The sequence below is a fragment of the Rutidosis leptorrhynchoides genome, chromosome 1 (genome assembly GCF_046630445.1).
Source record: "Rutidosis leptorrhynchoides isolate AG116_Rl617_1_P2 chromosome 1, CSIRO_AGI_Rlap_v1, whole genome shotgun sequence".
In the NCBI taxonomy this organism is placed as follows: domain Eukaryota; kingdom Viridiplantae; phylum Streptophyta; class Magnoliopsida; order Asterales; family Asteraceae; genus Rutidosis; species Rutidosis leptorrhynchoides.
In genome coordinates this window covers 194,959,015-194,976,162 of record NC_092333.1, presented here as the reverse complement: position 1 = coordinate 194,976,162, position 17,148 = coordinate 194,959,015, and the positions used below count along the sequence as shown (strand labels likewise).

The 17,148-nt window shown below is 35.7% G+C and overlaps 1 non-coding gene across 1 annotated transcript; it reads right to left on the bottom strand.

Moving 5' to 3' along the window:
• Positions 1–16,029: 16,029 nt before the first annotated feature.
• On the bottom strand, positions 16,030–16,136 carry LOC139887338 (small nucleolar RNA R71). Its single transcript, XR_011773173.1, has one exon. It is a non-coding gene; the product is annotated as a small nucleolar RNA R71 (small nucleolar RNA).
• Positions 16,137–17,148: the final 1,012 nt, after the last annotated feature.

Below are 17,148 nucleotides of genomic sequence, written 5' to 3'. Positions count from 1 at the left end.
TTGCTTTGCTTCTTCTATGTGGGGATTTTGGATGATGTTTCTAGGAAATCTTCCTTGGGGTCAGGTTTTTCAAGGCGTTGGGATAATTGTTCGAGCTGCATCTCTAGACTTTTGAGCAGAGCCAACTAATTTCTCATGAGCATCTCTGTCTGGTCTTGTCTAGATACAGTTCTCTGATTTAACTGTTCTTGTCCTTGAATGAACTGACTTAACTGATCATCGGTTCTGATGGTTGGGTTAGTTACTTTTGTGATCTGGGTGGTTGGACAATTTTCCTCAGCTGGAGGTCTAGTGAGTGGGAGTGGTTGGTCATAGGTTAACTAATGTTATGGTTGCGAATAAGGTCGATATCTATAGCACAATTGAAAATGAAGGTTGTTTCTTTGAAACTGGTTACCTATGGATTGCTGATTAAATCCATGGTTTTGTCGACGAGAAAGCTATTGGACGTAACAGACTGAACCATCAGTGTTCTTATACTCAAATTGGTATTCTTTGATGAGTGGTGGGTTGGTACACTTAGTACAGGATTGGGCTTTGTTAACTTGATGTGGTTGCATCTTCAGTTCTCCTAGTTGTTTTACAAGAGTTTCCATCTTGTCCGTGAGGGTTTTGATGGCCTCTGTTTGATTATTAAGTGCAGATAGTTGGACAGATGATGAAAGTTGTTCACCACTTTTCCATTCATGATATTGCATCGTCATATTCTCGAGCAGGTCTCATGCTTCATTTGTGGTTAGACTCATCAAATTTCCTTAAGCTACCGCATTGATCGTCGTCCTATCATTTATCGTAAGACCATTGTAGAAGGTACAAATTTGGGTTGAACGTACTAACTAGTGATTAGGACATTTCTTCAGCTGGGTTTTGAATCGCTTCCATGCGGTGTACAGATATTCATCGTAATTTTGTTTAAAGTTAATGATGTCATTTTTGAGCTTGGTTTTTTTGGAAGGAGGAAAATATTTGGTTAAGAATTTCGTAGCCATTTCCGTCCATGATGTGATGGAGTCATTTTTCAGTCCTTCAAACCATGTTTGCGCATGCTGAGTGAGAGAATAGGGAAAAAAGTATAGCTGAACTATATCTTGTCCTATCCCTGGATATTTGTAAGAGTTCGAAAGTGAATTGAACTTATCAAGATGTGAATTGGGGTCATCATGCGGTAATCCATGAAATTGAAGATTCATTTTAGATGAGATGTACAATGTGATGTTTTAACGCGAATGAGTGTCTTTGGATATCTAGAAATCTAATTGGTCCTCCTCGACCTTCAATCGAGGGTTTGATATTTTCAGAAAGAGTGATGCGTAATGCCATCGGGTTTCTGAATGCTCTAAGTCTTTCTTCCTTGCATGCTTTGGATATTATCGATTCCGGATCAGGGACGAATATCAGTGGTCCTGGTCTGGATCAGGTATGGGTCATACACTAGGTATGCCTGTTTTAAATTATAGATAGGAAATCCTATAGCAATCTAAAATATTCTAATTATCTAATTATTACTAAGGTTAGTTATTCTAGAGATATTTTTGGTTCTTGCTGCTGGTATTTCGATAACATAGTTTCACATAAACTATTCAACAAACCAAGTGGTCAGATTGACTACGGTGCGGCATGATCCTTTTGGTTTCAATTAATTGAGAACAAGTATTGTCAAGTGCCAGTCCCCGGCAGCGGCGCCAAAAATTTACCTTCTCGTAATGGTATGGCAAAAACAGACGGTTTATCTTGTGGCAGTGTTGTTAGGTCGTCGACCGTTTATTTAGGATATTAATAAGAGAGTAATGTTTTAAATTTATAATATGTGGGGTCTAAATTTACTACTCCTTCCTACGGGTGAATAAGGGAAGTGTGACATAGGGCCATTCGTTTAAGAAGACAAAAGAATCAAACCGTATTCGCAGAATTATCCTAATAGCTAATTAGATAGAGGAGTAGTTTTTGGGATTTTTTTAAGATCTAACACAAACAGATAAATAAAGGAAAGTAAATGCGATAAAATTTGTAATTCGAATAAGGTTAAGATAAGTATGTGTTATGATTTCATTAGTTACTTGGCTGAGATTGTGAAATGCTGGCTCATGAACAGGCAGTGACTCTGTATTCGTTATTCTATACATAGACGTCCCTATCACATTAATGATATTTCTATGGTAATTACGTTAGGTTTGTTGATTTTGAATAGAAAACAATGCCCTTAACCCCCCGACGTCCATCAAACAAGAGTACGTGTAGGCATGAGCGACTCATCAGTAGGAGTGTTCAGAAAAGGCGGCATATTAATATTCCACAAGGTCTAAACTTTCTTATGCATAACAGAAGACAAGGTGTTCCTAATTCGACAAACGTGATGTGTTTTGATGCTTTCATTAGTGATTGGTTAATACAAGACAATTATGCCAAAAAATGAGCTTAACCATAAAGAACACCATGGCCAAGTTACTGGTTAACTTCCATGAACACATTCGGTTATCCTAACAATCTAATCTTTTATGGCTTTTAAACAAATAGTTTCTTAATGAATCCCTGAAGCGGGGTTCAATGCTTAAGATCGCATTATGGTGCAGCGTACTAATCAACACTAGACTATTCCCATGGCCCTATATAGCATTGGTACAGCTTACAATAACTGTTGTGCTTCAGCATGCTCGTACTAAGTTTATATGCTTAATGACTATACCAGCATGCTTCAGGACCTACAATGTACTCCTTGTCTAATCAGAGGTTCCACTACAAAAGGAACCTCTGCCGAAATCCAAAGCTTAGGTTGACGTACTACAATTGGTGTACCTCTGTCAAGCTTACGTTGTATCCGACAGATTCTCTTACCAAGGGGTGACACAGATAGTGTACTCTAAATTGGGGTTCGCGACTTCCCAATAACATAGTCGATAACTACGTTCTATCAGTTGGAAACGCGATTGATTTTAAAACATAATCGGAAAGCATCTCAACAACATACATAATCCACAATATTATTTCAGCAGCGTAACTGATTACGTCATAACATACACTAAATATAAATACTCACTAATCATGGTAACAATATCATAATATATAATAATGGAAGACATTATATAAAAATAAAGGATAGAAGTACCAGTAGATTAAATGAGTTTCGAAAGTACAAAAGTGACAACTTCATACTCCAGACCCCACTCCTAATATAATTTTCGGCGTTTACCTCTGAGTACTAAAATTCCCGTTCGGAGAATAAGACCTTGAAAGTATGACTTTCTAATAATTTTAATGAGAGAGAGAAATGATTTGTGAAGTGTGTGGAAATGGGATGACAAATGGCTTCTTAAATATACAACTTTCTGGCACAGCAGGCCATGGGCTATGCCCGTATGGTATGGTCGTGGGCTGCAGGTGAACCGTGCTTCATGGGCGTGTGTTGTTGACCATGGCAGGCCGTATGGCTTGTGGCAGGACATAGGGCATGCCCGTATGTAATACTCCGTCAGAATTCACTAACGGTGTATTAACTCCGGTCCCACAGCTTAGCGATCACGCCCTCTACATGAGATGTTTCCGAAAAGCATTCGCATTAATTATCAAAACAAAGTCATTTATTAAAGAAATGTAATTGAAAATAGTTGACACAAAAGACCATTGTAAATAACTCAAAGCATAACTTAAACCATCATTTTCAATGCGAATATGTGTTCTTGAAATAAAAGTAATAAAATATGCTGGACATCGTCCAGTTCTAGCAGCAGACAAGCATAAGAACTTCTGTATAGCGGAAGCACGACCTCTATGGACCTGAGATAAAAACATGCAAAACATCAACGAAAACGTTGAGTGAAATCTACAGGTTTAGTAAAGTATTTCGTAAGTTAGGCCACAAGATTTCTGGAAAGCATCGTAAAAAGAACATACATTATCATGAGCACTTGATTATAAAACTTTAACCCTCGGATAGCTAGACTACATGTCTTCCCTTTACCCTTTCTAAGCATACACCGATCAAGTGTAAGAGTAACAACAAAATAAGCACCCGTTATGTTGGGGTGAGGTTTGTCAAACCTAACGGTACCGTCCATATAACTCGAGCTTACATAAAGTAACTAATATAATCAAGCTAAGGGATTTTTGATCTAAACTCATATGTATAGTTGTTTAAGTACTTGTGCCTAATATGTAAAACATTTGTAAAAAGCATGTTTTCTCATCCCTGTAAAAATATAGTAGGGACTGTAGACTCACCTTAGCAAAAGCACTGAATTCTCTTAGTAAAATCGTACAGTAGTCGAACAAACTCGACCGAACAACGCAACCAAGTCAAATATGTCATCTTAAGTATACATATAGGTCACACTATGTCAACCCATAGTGTACGCAAATTCCTAGTGCTCAGACTGACTCAACAAGCAATTAAAAGTCAACTAATCCAAGCAACTCAACAAAAGTCAACCAAAGTCAACTCAAAAGTCAACTCGGTCAAAGTTTTCAACTAAAGTCAAACATCTCAGTAGGTCATACAAACATGGTCAACATGTCAAACCTAAGTCAAGTATCACTTTACAGCTCATAGTTAAGCAAATTGCACATTCACATTTTAACGCATGTCTTTAAAATACGCGGATCATAGAAAGGTACAACTATAACTCATAGCACATAATTCAAGAAATCATGGAAAACTCCAGATTACAAATAGACTCTAAATAGATTCCAAAAAGTCTAGCCAAGGCCTCATACGATGTCTACAAGTTGGGTTTCAAAAAAGGTCTAGTTACGGTTTACCAAATCAGTTTCAGCACGTGCGTCAGTTTTGAAACATTTCTCCAAAAATATAGAAAATAGATTTTGATGAACGGCCAATCGGAGATTACTCCAGATATCACAAAGTTTTAGTGAAAAAATAATCAAAGACATTTATTTAGCCAATTTGTACAATTTAATGAATCTTTACAGACCCTTCAGTTTTAGTCAACAAACAGACATATCATTTAGTCGAGCTTATAACTCATGGCAAATCATGTTTTCGCAAGTTAGAATACAAATGAAATACATCAACCAACATTTAAACTAACATATTCCAGAAGGTCAAAACCTAAATAAATTTATAGTTTACTCTAGATATTTTCTTTCACATTTGAAAACAGTTTCAGCTCTCTTTAAAACATGAATCTTCGTTTTGACGCACCGAGAGCATCACAAAAGCTTTTGACGCAAATCTTAAGTCTAACATGTATGATTTTTCCCAAAGATTAAAGTAGTAAAATTTTCATTAGCCAAATCATAAAATACATAACTCAGAAAATTCGTGTATCATGTAAACCCTAAAGAAAACATCGATTAATCATATCTTGAGCATACGATAATGAAATCAAGAAAAATCAAAGTCCAAATTCAATAGTTTTTCGATACCTTTCCATCTAAACACATTACAAGATCAATCCACAATTCAATTTTATCAGATTTGTAAGATTTAAATTTGTTTTTCATGCAAACAACATCAATTGATCAATTAAACGATAAACGACAATCATTAACATCATTAATTGAGCACTAGACTTGATTACACTATGAAATTGACAAAAAACAAAAACTGAATTATAGAAATTAGGGTTTGCAAATATACCTTAAAATCAAAAATTGTCCACACAATCGCGTTGAGAACGACAAGGGGATCAACGTTCGTGTACAAGCTTTCTTCCAATTTTGAGTTTTGAATGTGTGTGTGTGTGTGTGTGTGTGTGTGAAGGCCGACGGCCAAAGAGGGAGAGGGGAGAGGGAGATGTCGACTTGTTGGGGAGAAATAATGAGGGTTTCTAGCTTAATTTTCCTTTTATAATTAGTAATTAGGGCCTAAACACAACCCACTAAGATCCACTAGCCAAAACAAGTCCATTAAGGGGTCCATGGGGTAGGTTCGGCCGAATGGCCCTTTTAGGGGGTCTCGGGCTCGGTTTTACTTAATTACTTGTACGCGCGTGGTCCGTTTCGAATGCCGTTAACCGTACCTGGTCTCTGGAATGTTAACTAGTCGTTGAAACGCAATCACCGGGTTTAATTCATTAAATAAATAATAAATTAAATAAGTTTTTCGTAAAGTCAATAATTATTGAAAATAATAATTTTGTCGTTTTTCTGAGTTCTGTAAACTGAAAAGCTTTCTAGGCGATTAACTTAATCGTAACGTTTTTTTGTTATTTCGTTATCCGAAAAAAGTTCACAAATTAATATAACATATTAATTCAAGTAATCCACTAGGATCAAGTATGCATTTAATTCCATTATACACATAAAGTCTACGTAAACACCGTTAAATATTTAACGGACAAGTAAGGATAGTAAATGGAAAAAGTCGGGTTGTTACATTAGCCACCTGTTATGAAAATTTCGCCCAAAATTTTAGTGTACGTCCGCCGTAGTCGTCTCCTCAGGAAACACTTGTGGATACTTTTGCCTCATCTGATCTTCATGCTCCCACGTGAATTCTGGTCCTCTACGGACGTTCCATCGAACTTGAACTAACAGAATTCTACTTTGCTTTAGTTGTTTGACTTCACGGTCCATGATCTCAACAGGTTCTTCAACGAAATTAAGCTTAAGATCAACTTGTATTTATTCCAAAGGAATTACCAACTTTCGTCCAATAAGCATTTCTTCAAATTAGAAACATGGAAAGTCATGTATCTCACTGAGTTTTTGCGGTAGTTTCAGTCTATATGCTACCAATCTAATTCTTTTGGTAATCTCAAACGGTCCAATATATCTCAGACTTTGCTTGCCTCTTTTACCAAAACGCACTACACCCTTCCAGGGCGATACTTTGAGCATAACCTTGTCTCCAACCTAAAATTTTAAATCTCGCCTTCTCACGTCGGCGTAACTCTTTTGACGACTTTGAGCCGTTTTCAGTCTCTCTTGTATCTGTACGATCTTCTCAGTTGTTTCGTGTATGATCTCAGGATCAGTCAATTTACTATCTCCTAACTCAGTCCAACATACGAGTGATCTGCACTTTCTGCCATACAGTGCTTCAAAAGGCGCTGCCTTTATACTAGCGTGATAACTATTGTTATAGGAAAACTATGCTAACGGTAGATGTCTATCCCCTCCAATTTCAAAATCAATAACACATGCCCTCCACATGTCTTCTAATGTTTGGATGGTTCTCTCACTCTGTCCATCAGTTTGCGGGTGATATGTTGTACTCATATCTAAGCGGGTTCCCATGGCATCTTGCAAAGCTTGCCAGAATCTAGTTGTAAATCTGCTGTCTCTGTCAAAGATAATGGATATCGGCACTCCATGTCGAGAAACCACTTCCTTTATGTATATCTGTGCCAACTTCTCCATCTTATCTGTTTCCTTAATCGGTAGAAAATGAGCAGACTTTGTAAGACGATCAATGACAACCCAAATCGCATCATAACCCCCCACAGTCTTGGGTAACTTAGTGGTAAAATCTATAGTAATACATTCCCATTTCCACTGGGGAATCTCTGGCTGTGTCAGCAATCCTGACGGTTTCTGATGCTCAACCTTAACTTTTGCGCACGTCAAGCACTTACCAACATGGGTCGCTATATATGCTTTCATGTTAGGCCACCAGCACAGTGCCTTAAGATCTTGATACATCTTGTCGGATCCAGGGTGAATAGAATGCCTTGTCTTGTGTGCCTCGTCTAGCACTAGTTCCCTTAATCCGCCAAACTTCGGTACCTAAATTCTGTCTATGAAGTACCGGGTTCCATCTTCTTGAACAACAAATTTCTTATTAATTCCTCGAAGTGACTCGGTAGTAATGTTCCCTTCCTTCAATGCCTCAAGTTGTGCATCGCATATCTGAGAAGTAAGATTTCTGTGAACAGTCATATTCAATGCTCTAACTCGGATAGGCTTAACCTTTTCCTTCCTACTCAAGACATCTGCAACCACGTTAGCCTTGCCAGGATGATGGCAAATGTCGCAGTCGTAATCATTCAATAGCTCAATCCAACGTCTCTGCCTCATATTGAGCTGTTTCTGGTCAAAAATATGCTGTAAACTCTTGTGATCCGTGAAAACAATAAACTTAGTACCATACAAATAATGTCTCCACATCTTCAGTGCAAAGACCACAGCACCAAGTTCTAAATCGTGAAGCATCACAATAAATCACGAAGTCCTCGGTTCCTTCGGGCAAATACAAGATTGGGGCAGTAGTTAATTTCTCTTTTAACAACTGAAATGCGGACTCGTGTTGCTCAGTTCATTCATACTTCTTTCCCTTGTGAGTCAATGTTGTTAACGGTCGGGCAATAGTAGAAAATTCCTCAATGAATCTTCTATAATAACCGGCGAGACCTAAGAATTTCCGTATCTGCATTGGCGACTTAGGCATCTCCCATTTCTTAACCGTTTCTATCTTTGCAGGATCAACTTAAATACCATTGACACCTACGATATGAACCAAAATTTGCACTTCTTGGAGTCAAAAGTCACATTTCGAAAATTTCACGTACAATTGCTCTTTCCTGAGCATCTTTAGTAGCAAACGGAGATGTTGCTCATGTTCTTTCTCATTCTTTGAATATACCAGAATATCATTAATAAACACGATAACAAACTTGTCAAGATATGGCTTACACACACAGTTTATGAGATCCATGAACACAGCCGGTGTGTTCGTCAATCCAAACGGCATTACAGTGATCTCATGACATCCATAGCGTGTTCTAAAAGCTGTCTTCGGTATATCCATCTCCTTTACTCTCATCTGATGGTAACCTGACCTCAGATCAATCTTAGAGTAACATCCTGATCCTTGCAACTGATCAAACAAATCATCAATCCTTGGTAACGGATATCCATTCTTAATAGTCGGCTTATTTAGTTCCCTATAATCAATACAGAGCCTCATGTATCCATATTTCTTCTTCATAAACAGAACAAGAGCTCCCCATGACGAAGAACTCGGTCGAATGAATCCTTTGTCTAAAATCTCTTGTAATTGGTTAGACAGCTCTTGCAATTCTGAAGGTGCGAGTCTATACGGTGCGTGCGCTACTGGTGCTGCTACTGGCATTAAATCAATCTGGAACTCTACATCTCTATGCAGAGGTAATCCGGGTAACTCATCTGGAAAAACATCGGGAAATTCTCTAACAATTGGCACATCTCGAGTTTCTTGCCTTCAGATTCAGTTTTGCTCACGTGAACTAGCATAGCAAGACAACCCTTTCTTATGTGTTTCTGAGCCTTCATACAGTTAATGAAGTGTAACGGTGTATTACTTCACTCTCCATACACCATCAAAAGTTCATCTTCGTTAACAAGTATACGAATCGCTTTCTGATGACAAACAATGTCGGCTCTATTCTCAGCTAACCAGTCCATTCCAACCATGAGGTTGAAACTTCCTAGCTTAATCGGTATCACATGTATTCTAAACGTCGCTCCAGCCAAAATCAAAGTACAATCACGATAGACCTTATCAGCTCTCATTAGATTACCATTCCCTAGTTCTATAGAGTATAAGTTTTCTAATGACTATACGAGATTCTTAAGATTATGGAAAAAATCTCTAGGCACAAAGCTTCTATCAGTTCCAGAATCAAAAAGTACATAAGCATGATGATTATCGAGTAGAAACGTACCCGTGACTAGCGTAGGATCATCACGAGCCTCATTAGAGTTGATCTTGAAAGCTCTTCCTCTTGCAGGTTCAGCACCCTTACTAGCAGTTGGACAATCCTTCTTAAATTGACCTTCCTTTCTGCACTCATAGCACACATTTGAACCAGCTTTACATTTTGCAGCCAGATGTCCACTCTTCTTGCATTTATCACACTTCTTCAAGCAATCTCCCGGATGATGCCTATTGCATTTAGCACACAATGGTAATCTTTCCTTATAACCAGAACTAGTATTCGGAGTAATAGTGTTGCCCTTAGTAGTATCTTGTTTCTTATTGGACTGCTAGTTAAAATTCCTCCCTGAGTTATTGTTGTTGTTCCATTTCCTCTTGTTATCATAAGTTTTAGAATCAGTCGATGCAGGAGCCTTCCCTCGTTGTTCAACTTGATCCATCAACTCACTAGCCATCTCCACAGCCTCTTGTATAGTCCTTGGCTTCGATGTAGTCACACCGCTTTGAATATTATTAGTCAATCCTTTCACATACAAAGTGATCTTTCGGCATTCGGGAGTAACCATATTCGGCCACATAAGAGCAAGTTCGAAGAATCTCCTATTATAGCTGGCTAAGTCAGTACCAACTAGCTTCAAGTTTTGGAGTTCCCACTCCATCTTAACAATTTCAGTATAAAGACAATACTCCTCGATCATCCCTTGTTTCAAATCCTCCCATGAAGTCTCAAAAGCCTGATCCATACCTACAGACTTTGCATACGTAATCCACCATGTTAAAGCGCCATCAGACAACTTATACGACGCGAACTTTGTCCTATACGCATCTCTACAACCGTTAATATGGAAAACAGACTCAAGCTTCTCGAACCAACGAGTCAGACCGACTGGGCCTTCAGTACCAGTGAATGTATGCGGCTCGCATCTCGTGAAAGCCTTATACGTGCACCCTCCTTGGTTAGTGTTGTTGTTGACAGTATTGGTTTGCTGATCTTCGGTAGTATTGGTCTGGTTCCTTTGATTGCTGTTAGTTCCATTCAGGAGTTCAGCTACAGCCTCGGTTAATCCTTCATTGATCCATCGTCGGACATCAGCTTGGTAACACTCTTGGGCGGCATTATCTTTCTGGTCAAGATAACACACTTGGTTAGCGTTAATGAAATCAGTATGTAAAAATATACTAGCAACGGGTAATGATGCGTAGTAGATAATATTAAATCATAAAGATTCTAGTAGTGCTAGTAGTAAGTAATAGTGGTACATAGTGCTTAGTAGTAACAGTAGCATGAACAGTGTACAGTAGTGGTATCAATCACTAAGTTGCAACAGTAGTAGTAATGATAACAATTCACAATAGAAACTAAACACTTTAAGAAGCAAAGTTCTCATTCAAAATCCATGCATAACAAAAGAAAGTAACATAACCATCATGTCATAAGTAGAAACCATAAAGCAAACCACATCTAACAATGCATGTACGAGTATCAAGTAATAAGTAAATATAATAAAATAGTTTCTAATAGCGTGGAACAAGTCCAAACAAGCGATCTCTATTTCCGTTTTTGCAGCTCCTTCAACAAATACTCGACCATCTTCTCTAAGTTCTCGACTCTTAACGTGAGGTCATTGGTGTTGTTGTCATTAGCAGCCGCAGTGGATGTACTAGGTTTAGAAGTGGAAGTAGAAGCGTCATAGGGATGAAAATGACGATACATCTCAAGTGATTGGTTGTCATAGCGAATACTCTTATAATATGGGTTATTAGCTCGGGCAGGTCCTTTAGGTATCCTACGGTGGTCTCTCGGTCTGTAGGGGTTAACAAAGTCGGGATCAACAAAAGGTGACTGGGAACGAGTGGGTGAATCGGGTAAGTTGGGTTCAGATCCGGATTCGGGAATCGGGTCCTCCTCCGGTTCCTCTTCTTTCGACTCTTCTTCTTTTTCTAGTTCAGATTGCATCTCAGGTTCAGATTCAGTTTCATCCATGAACTCAAGTATGGTGTTTCCTTGCGCTTGCACGGTTTTGATAATGCTAAAAACGAACATATATTTCATAGCATTATTCCTCAAGAAAGACAAGCTTTTAGTTGCAATTATTCTATTTACAAGTGATATTCGTTTAAATAATAAAAGGTGAAGACAAAAGATAGATTCGACGAATTGAAGAAGCAAACGACCAAAAAGCTCAAAAGTACAAAATATAATCCAAGTGGTTCAATTTATTGATGAGAAACGTCTCAAAATGACAAGAGTACAAGTTACAAAACGCAAAGTACAAGATATTAAATTGTACGCAAGGACGTTCGAAAATCCGGAACCGGGACCAGAGTCAACTCTCAACGCTCGACGCAACGGACTAAAAATTACAAGTCAACTATGCACATAAATATAATATAATATTTAAATAATTCTTATAATTATTTATATATTATATAATATATTATAAACCGTCGGCAAGAAAGGCTCCAAACTTGTGTGAGCTGTAAAAGCAAACTTCGCGAGTTGCGGAGTTTGCAGTGCAAAAATTACGCGAGTCGCGGAGTCCCCCTGGACAAAAATCCCTATAAAAGCGAGCGAAATTCGACGAGTTTTAATATCCATAATCTATCTCTCTCTTAATATATACGTAAATATATATATATATATATATATATATATATATATATATATATATATATATATATATATATATATATAATTTATATTTTAATTTTAATTTTAATTTTAAATCCTAATAATAAGGGTATGTTAGCGAATGTTGTAAGGGTGTAAGTCGAAATTCTGTCCGTGTAACGCTACGCTATTTTTAATTATTGTAAGTTATGTTCAACCTTTTTAATTTAATGTCTCGTAGCTAAGTTATTATTATGCTTATTTAAAACGAAGTAATCATGATGTTGGGCTAATTACTAAAATTGGGTAATTGGGCTTTGTACCATAATTGGGGTTTGGACAAAAGAACGACATTTGTGGAAATTAGACTATGGGCTATTAATGGGATTTATATTTGTTTAACTAAATGATAGTTTGTTAATGTTAATATAATGATTTACAATTGGACGTCCCTATAAATAACCATATACACTCGATCGGACACGATGGGCGGGGTATTTATATGTACGAATAATCGTTCATTTAACCGGACACGGGAATGGATTAATAGCCACTAGAATTATTAAAACAGGGGTGAAATTATGTACAAGGACACTTGGCATAATTGTTAACAAAGTATTAAAACCTTGGGTTACACTCAGTCGACATCCTGGTGTAATTATTAAACAAAGTATTAAAATCTTGTTACAGTTTAAGTCCCCAATTAGTTGGAATATTTGATTTCGGGTATAAGGATAATTTTACGAGGACACTCGCACTTTATATTTATGACTGATGGACTGTTATGGACAAAAACCAGACGGACATATTAAATAATCCAGGACAAAGGACAATTAACCCATGGGCATAAAACTAAAATCAACACGTCAAACATCATGATTACGGAAGTTTAAATAAGCATAATTCTTTTATTTCATATTTAATTTCCTTTATTTTATATTTAATTGCACTTCTAATTATCGCACTTTTATTGTTATTGTATTTAATTGCACTTTTTAATTATCGCAAGTTTTTTTATCGCACTTTTATTATTCGTAATTTCATTATCGTTATTTACTTTACGCTTTAAATTAAGTCTTTTATTTATTTAATATTTTACATTTGGTTTTAACTGCGACTAAAGTTTTAAAATCGACAAACCGGTCATTAAACGGTAAAAACCCCCCCTTTATAATAATAATATTACTTATATATATATATATATATATATATATATATATATATATATATATATATTGTATTTTTATAAATTAAACTAATATAGCGTTAAGCTTTGATTAAAAGATTTTCCCTGTGGAACGAACCAGACTTACTAAAAACTACACTACTGTACGATTAGGTACACTGCCTATAAGTGTTGTAGCAAGGTTTAAGTATATCCGTTCTCTAAATAAATAAATATCTTGTGTAAAATTGTATCATATTTAATAGTATTTCCTTGTAAAATTTAAAGCAATTTTATATACACCTCGCATAACTATCAAGTATTTTTGGCGCCGCTGCCGGGGACAATCTAGCTTAAAAGCCGGAAGCGCAACGCTAATAAATATATATATAAAAAAAAGATTTTTTTTATTTTTAGTTTACTTTTATAAAAATACGCTTTTGTAAAAATAAGTTTTAAATATTTAAAAACATAAAAAGAAAAACAAAAATATAATATTTTTAAGAGTTTGTTAAATATTTAAGTTTTATAAAGTTTCTTTATTTCTATTTTATAAAAATATAATTTTTATTTAAATATTTTGTGTTTATTTAAAACATAAAATTAAAAAACCGAAATATATATATATATATATATATCTAGTTTTAAGATTTTTATTTATAAAATTATAAAGTATTTCTATTTTTATTTTAGTTTTTAAATATAAGTTTTTATTATATAAATATTTTTATTTAAACAGAAAATATAAAACAGAAATTTAAAAAAAAAAAAAACTGAAACGAACGATTTTTGTCCTGCACCTGATCTGAAATTTGAAATCCCGCGACTTGCGGAGTTTTCCAGCTTCGAGAACCGCGACTCGCGGAGTTCTCTCTGACACGTGACCAGAAACCCTAATCTGCATCATTACGTAATTATTATTATTATTAATAATTAAAAACCCTAATTAGGTTTTAATTTTTAATTAATTAAGTTTAGTTTATTTATTTAATTTGTATATTTAGTTTAATTAATTTAAATAAATTATAAAATTAACACTTTTATAAAATAAATAATATAAAAATAATATTTTTATAAAAATTGTAATTTTTGCAACTTTTAGTATATTTTTATATTTTGTCTCTTTTTAATTGTTTTAGCGTAATTTTTGTATTTTTCGCTCGTATTTAGTTTTAAACATAGTTTTTGCCATAGTTATTTTTACTTCTAGATTTTTAGGCTTTGCCGTAAAATCCCTTAAGTGCTTTTTCTTTAGACTAAGATTTAGGTGCTTTAGAATTTTGCGACGCCTTTTTAAGTTTTAGTACCTTTTTAAGTTATTTCCATTTGGGATATAGTTTTACTTGTAAGCTTTAATATTTTTAGACGCAACTTTTAGTTTTAAATTTTTAGTTCCTTTTTAAGTTTAGACGCGCTATTTTCTTATTTCTCGACGCCTTTTACCTATGTATCAATTATCATTCCAATTAGTAATCTCAATTTGCGATTATAATTTTAAGTTAGAGGAAGTAATAAGGTTGGGTTAGGCGAATGTTTTTAAGTTTTATAAGTCATTTTTTTTTTCTTTCTTATTTTTTCGACGCCTTTTATTTTTCAACCCTTTTTATTTTTCGACCTTTTTCGACGCGCTCTTTTTTTTTCTTATTTCTCGCTATTCTAGTTTTAGGACATAGATTTTTATTCTACTTCTTATCTAAATTTCTTTAAATTACGAAAATTTATTTTAAGTGGTTAAATTGATAGACATCAAAATTTTCTGGTTCGTAGTAATAGTTGGATTTGTACGTGGACCGGGTTATTGGAGCCAAACAGTCCTCAATTATATTGAGACCAAACGAATCCTGCCCCTCTGCTGCATCTTTTGGCTATTCGAAACGTGGGCAAAATCAGAAAAGTCTATTAATTGGATAACTTATATAATTTTTCTTTCCTTTTAAAAACTAATAGGATATTCAGTGAATGCACCGAGCAAGACGTTCACCACCTTTTGTACGCTCACCACCTGTAACTAGATCAAGACATTTAGCAAATATTACCGCCGTTGATTTTTCTTTAGAATCGTCATCCAGTCGACCAAGTACTCCAATTCAAATTTCCGAAAATCCATTTTTTGAACCCGACCTCACAATTGAGAATCCGGAGAATATTCAGGGATGATTCATAGATCCTGAACCCCTAAATTTTCCTCCGGAACCACCAATCATTCAAACAGAGATTGTTGAGGAACGAACCATTAAATCAGAATCCTCTAGTGATTCGGATTCAACAAATTCAATTATGGAGAATCTGGAACCTTTAAGTATGGAAGACCGAATGAGAGCTAAACGCACTGGCCAAGGTTACGCAATTACTCATCCAGACATTAATGCACCAGATTATGAAATCAAAGGACAAATTCTACATATGGTGACTAATCAATGCCAATTTAGTGGTACGCCGAAGGAAGATCCAAATGAACATCTTCGTACCTTTAATAGGATCTGCACTCTATTTAAAATAAGAGAAGTTAAGGATGAACAGATATATCTCATGTTATTTACCTGGACTTTAAAGGGAGAAGCCAAAGATTGGTTGGAATCGTTACCTGAAGGGGCGATTGATACATGGGACGTTTTAGTTGAAAATTTTCTTAAACAATTCTTTCCGGCATCTAAAGCCGTAAGACTTCAAGGAGAAATTGTTACGTTCACACAGAAACCGAATGAAACTCTATATGAGGCGTGGACAAGATTTGAAAAGTTATTAAGAGGATGTCCACAACATGGTTTAGACACCTGTCAAATAGTACAAATATTCTACCAAGGATGCGACATCACTACAAGAAAAGACATCGATATAGTAGCTGGTGGTTCCATTATGAAGAAAACCGAAACTGATGCTTATAAAATTATTGATAACACTGCTTCCCACTCACATGAGTGGCACCAAGAAAAAGATATCGTTAGATCATCTAAAGCAGCTAGAGCCGATTCTAGCCATGACTTAGATTCTATTTCCGCAAAGATAGATGCTGTCGAGAGACGAATGGAAAAGATGACTAAAGATATACACTCAATACGAATTAGTTGTGAGCAGTGTGGAGGACCACATTTGACAAAAGATTGTCTCGGTATTGAATTAACAATGGAACAAAGAGAGAATATTTCATACATAAACTAAAGGCCTAGAAATAATTATCAGAATAATTATCAACCGCCAAGACCTATTTACAATCAAAACCAGAATTATAATCGAAATATTCCATACAACAACCAACAAGGTCCTAGCAATCAACAAGTATCTAACAATACTTACAACCAGCAAAGACCTAATTTTCAAAACAAACCACCACAAACCGATGATAAAAAGCCGAATTTAGAAGATATGATGACGAAGCTAGTTGAAACTCAAACGCAGTTTTTCACATCTCAAAAACAAACTAATGAACAAAATGCTCAAGCATTTAGAAATCAACAAGCTTCTATTCAAAACTTGGAACAAGAAGTAAGTAACCTAGCAAGGTTAATAGGTGAAAGAAAATTGGGAAGTCTACCTAGTGATACAAATGCTAACCCCCAGATTGAAACAGCTAAAGCCATTACCACAAGAAGTGGTACAATACTTAAACCACCTTAAATACCTGTAACTTCTGATGAATCTATTCCTACTCCACAAGAACCACAATCTGAACAAGATAAGGAAAAAGAACCAGTAGTTGAAAAGGTTAATGAAGATAACACAGTTAAGGCTAAACCTTACGTTAAACCATACCAACCACCACTTCCTTACCCGAGTAAAATG